This window comes from Anser anser (assembly GCF_964211835.1).
Source record: "Anser anser genome assembly, chromosome: 5".
Classification (NCBI taxonomy): Eukaryota; Metazoa; Chordata; class Aves; order Anseriformes; family Anatidae; genus Anser; species Anser anser.
In genome coordinates, this window is record NC_139725.1 from 24,779,274 (window position 1) to 24,784,769 (window position 5,496).

The window sequence follows — 5,496 nt, forward strand, 5'->3', positions numbered from 1 at the left end:
TCAAGCCATTATAGATATGTAGAGTACTGGAATGTGTCTCAGTTGTGATGAGCACTTGAATACAATTAGATGAAACCAAAGTGCTACCCACCTACAACAAAGCTGCATCTGCATTAGTGATGGGTGAACTTCAGAAGGTCTCCACAGTTCAGCATGTCATTGGACATTATAGCATGCACTGAAGCCTGTACCCTGCAATACAACATCCAATCTTTTCTTGTTTCTTTCAAGAGTCACTAACCACCCAGCAAGGGAATACCACATTGGATTTTAGCCATCTTTATGAACAGAGTACTGTAAGAAGGACTAGAAAACAGGAGAACTATGGCAATGATCACCAGCCGGAATTGCAGATCTCTAAATATAAGCAATACCTAGAACAAAAGCAGCAGATCAGCTCTTTATGCCTGGGATTTCCATCATTATTTGCCAGTCTTATATGCAGATCCATGTCTGAATGGAACCTCACTTACCACAGGACTCACACTTCTTCCTCAGTGAAGATATAGTTGTTATAGAGAAAAAATGCTCTGGAGAGTTTTGAAGAAGTCGTCAACAATGAGGCACTGACATAATTTCCTTTCCTGCTTTTTACTCCCATTTAGGAATGAGAGAAACTGCTTGCTAGACTAGGGCTAGAAACTAAACTAAAATAAACTTAAAATATACATAACAAAGTGGAAGCTACAGTTAGTTAAGATAATGAAGCCAAGACAGATAGTATGCTCTATGCTTGGTTATAACAAATCAGGACAAGAAAACAGATTTCAAATATTTGTCAGGTTACACAGCATCAACAAGACAGGCAAGCTTCTAATTGCTAGATAGTCTGCCTTTGTTGTTGTTGATGAATCTGCTTTTATTCCATTTCCTATCACAAAAAAAAAAATTAAATAGAGAATTATACAACTTGTTTGCTTAGTAGTACCTTTTTAACAAATGTGCTTCTGGTGCCATCCACAGGGGTTCAATAAATCTGCTCTGGCCACTTGCATGTGTTTAAAACCTCATTGTTGTATGATTCGTGTTTTACTACTAGAAAAATAATGAAGGGGATTATTTACATGGGATTCATCTGTGGGAGTGGTTGGGGATTATTGACAGGGAAGCTATTGAAGATCAGTCATTGAGTTTTAAGGAAAAAATAGACTGTTGCAACAGCACATCATCAGTAGGGAAACACTAACCAGTCTCACTATGGTCTAATCCCAGCTCCCATTCCTTGTTAGTGGGTGAACAATAAAACCGGCAAATTCTACTTTACAATGATAAAAGAAACCAATGCTAAAGGATCAAAAATCAGCACCCCTTTGCTTGTTCACCACAAGACAAATATTTCCATGGTCACTTTTATGACACTTTCTGCTTAAAACCCCCAAAATCAGAAAGACGGTTAAGGCAGAGGAATCTCTTGATAAGAAAGATGTTGAACAAAACACAGCACAAATTGGGATTTAAATTATATTAAGGGGAGCTTTCAGCCTACCTTTCCAGTAGGGCAAATGCATGAGAAACTAGATATATGTCACAGCAACTGATGTACATCACAGCCTTCATTCTGAGAAGTGGTTACCAAACGTGATGATTAGAATAAATGTGAAGCTTGAAATAACTGCTCAGTATATACAAAAAGATCTGAACAGTTATTTTCTGGTGAGACAGGGAACAAGATAAAGGATGTTGATTCTGTAGGTCTTAGCTAACACAATTGTACATTAACCACAAAGACAGGACAACCCCAAAGATAAGGGAGTAAAAGACTCTATGCATAGATAATGGAACCAGCAAGAACTGGCTTGACTGCTGAAGTCTGTAAAAGAAAGGAAAGGTCAGAAGTTTAGTAGTGAGGAAGACTTCCGGCCTTCATCAAAAGACCAGCAGAGTACGCCATCTAAGTAATCCAGTACGCATGTGAATAGGGTTGAGAACCTATGTTAATGATTCTTCAGAGACCTGATGAATATGCAAGAGACTTACAGGAAATGAAATGAAGATGTATATATCCCAGTAATACAAGCACACTGCCAGGAACCCTTGGTGTTAGGTGGAGCAATCCCCCACACTCACACCAAGTGCCATAATAAAGAATACCTGTTTAATAACTTTGGTTATTGAGTTTTCACTGTGTTACTGTGTGAACAACTAGAAAATATCAATGTTACACCATGGCATTCTGCAAAGGCAAAACTACCATCTTTAGTCTGTACATCAACAAACAAATGAAAAGAATGTTTAGCCCAAATAATTTAATAAACAGAACTCTGGCAAGTATTGTTCAGATCTCGTTTCTGTCCATGTGTAGAATCCTGACAAGTTAAATCATCTGTGAAGCACTGGCCACCACCAAGAAAAGAATTTCTACAGCTGCAGAACGCTGGGTATTGTAAAATATAGGAGGTTGAATGCAGAAACAAAAACAAAAGCTGTGGTGACTGATACAGCAATCACTACAAGGCAGATTCCATTTTGTGGAGAGAGGAAACTACTGAAGACTCAGCATGATTTATAACAAAAAATATAACAAAAAATAAGCCAAAATATTTGGTATTCTCCGTTGTTTCAGTTATATGCACAATAGATATATGTAGAATGTATATTCTACAAACATGCACACGTGCACATACACTCCAGTTCAGTGCTATTCAGGGCAGAAAATGCATTCTGCTACAATGATGTTGAAAAAAAATTACTCCCTCACAAAAACTGTCATAAGTTATATGAAATTAAAATGAGATAAAACCTATTAATTCTTTCTGCTTTTGGCAGGTTCCATTTTGGACAGTCCTGAGAAAGATATGCATTTCTTTCATCAGAAGTCCAGAGGCACTGGAAATATTCTTACTAGAATTAAAGAAGTGCCAGAAATTGGTAAGCATGGCTCATGGTATTCTTATGCAGAATTCTCTTGGCTCAGAAAACCAGTTATTGCCAATGGATAGAAAAGATTTTGCATTGGGATAAAAGTTTTGAAAACATACTATCCTCAGAACATCTCTTTTGCATATCCTTTTCTGTCCCATAATACACTTGGGTATTTCTCCATTGATTAAATTGTACCTACGTCATTTGGGTATCTATATCATCACAAGGGTTACAAATACCTTACAATAACAGATTCCTTAGTGTCAAAACATCCCAGACTCACAGACATTTTATCAAAATATACCTGGTTCCCAGTCTAAGCACATTTCAATCCCCCAAATTATCAGACCCTAAAGTTTAATTGCCTTGGTATCTAATTAACAAAAATGAAATGCCTTCTTAATTGTGCAAGACAAATTATTCCTACTCTCACTTCCTTTTTGTCTACCAGCAAGGCCTCCCAGGACCCCAATGCCTTTTGACTTCAACACAAAAACTGTCATGTGGTCAGCAAAATGAGTGGATGTGTGAAAAGCTGGATTTAACAGATGTCATTATAGAAATTAATGTCGAAAGACCCCACAATCATTTTTTAGAAAATCACCAATAAAACAATAAAGGAATGCATACAGAGTATGTATATATGTAGAATATCACTTTTTTGGATAACTCCTGTTTTTCATACTAAAGCAGCATGTACTGAACTAAGCAGGATGAGTCTTTGAGATAAAATGGGTAGTATCCACTACATTCGCTTTTTTTCTTTAAAGTAGTGGAAGCTTAGATTAAAAAAAATCACAACTTGTAACCATTCTTACTGTAGTTTTAACTGACATTCAGTTCATCTTAATCTGGTACTTTCCTCCTTAATTTGAATTTTATATAATCTGTGCTGCAGAGAAATGCAGCTATTTTGTATATAAGAGACCATTCTCAATGACTGAATGTTAAGGCTGGATTGTTTATATCTGTTTTAGTGCTATCACCACATTATTCACAGCCATGAATCAGCAAATCTGATTCAAAAGCATTATGTCTTTATTTCATTTCCCTCCATTGCTCTTTCCTTGCTATCCTGTGTTCACAAATTGGATTGTTTGCAAAAACCTTCTGCAAACAGACAACGAATCTCATTTATGTTCAGACTGTGAGAGGTATCAGAGAAAGACGAGAAGTTACCCATCCCATGCTCTGTTTTCTCCTCACATACTAAAACTGCAAGTTCTGAAAAGATGAATGTGCTTTCTACAAGCCAGTACGTTCTATTGAGTGCTGTGGATTTATCTGTGAACCCTAATGGGAAAGATGCTCTGAATCATAGACATTTGGTGGTGCACTGATTGCAGCATTCAGCTGCATATGTTTCTGACTGGGGGAGGGTTCATACAACCTGTAGGAAATAAGTCATAATAGTAAAAAAAGTAAACTACTGTCCGTAATAGAAAAAAAGGTAATTCCAGAAAGAAAAAGAAAAAGAAAAAGAAAAAGAAAAAGAAAAAGAAAAAGAAAAAGAAAAAGAAAAAGAAAAGAAAAAGAAAAAGAAAAAGAAAAAGAAAAAGAAAAAGAAAAAGAAAAAGAAAAAGAAAAAGAAAAAGAAAAAGAAAAAGAAAAAGAAAAAGGAAAAGAAAAAGGAAAAGGAAAAGAAAAGGAAAAAGAAAAAGGAAAAGAAAAAGGAAAAGAAAAAGGAAAAGAAAAAGGAAAGAAAAAGGAAAAGAAAAAGGAAAAGGAAAAGGAAAAGGAAAAGGAAAAGGAAAAGGAAAAGGAAAAGGAAAAGGAAAAGGAAAAGGAAAAGGAAAAGGAAAAGGAAAAGGAAAAGGAAAAGGAAAAGGAAAAGGAAAAGAAAAAAAAAGAAAAAGAAAAGAAAAAGAAAAAGAAAAAGAAAAAGAAAAAGAAAAAGAAAAAGAAAAAGAAAAGAAAAAGAAAGAAAAGAAAAGGAAAAGAAAAAGGAAAAGGAAAAGGAAAAGAAAAGAAAAAGAAAAAGAAAAGAAAAAGAAAAAGAAAAAGAAAAAGAAAAAGAAAAAGAAAAAGAAAAAGAAAAAGAAAAAGAAAAAGAAAAAGAAAAAGAAAAAGAAAAAGAAAAAGAAAAAGAAAAAGAAAAAGAAAAAGAAAAAGAAAAAGAAAAAAAAAGAAAAAGAAAAAGAAAAGAAAAAGAAAAAGAAAAAGAAAAAGAAAAAGAAAAAGAAAAAGAAAAAGAAAAAGAAAAGAAAAAGAAAAAGAAAAAGAAAAAGAAAAAGAAAAAGAAAAGAAAAGAAAAAGAAAAAGAAAAAGAAAAAGAAAAAGAAAAGAAAAAGAAAAAGAAAAAAAAAAAAGAAAAAGAAAAAGAAAAGAAAAAGAAAAAGAAAAAGAAAAGAAAAAGAAAAAGAAAAAGAAAAAGAAAAAGAAAAAGAAAAAGAAAAAGAAAAAGAAAAGAAAAAGAAAAAGAAAAAGAAAAAGAAAAAGAAAAAGAAAAAGAAAAAGAAAAAGAAAAAGAAAAAGAAAAAGAAAAAGAAAAAGAGAAAAAGAAAAGAAAAGAAAAAGAGAAAGAAAGAGAAAGAGAAAAAGAAAGAGAAAGAGAAAGAGAAAGAGAAAGAGAAAGAGAAAGAGAAAGAGAAAGAGAAAGAGAAAGAGAAAGAGAAAGAGAAAAAGAAAAAGAAA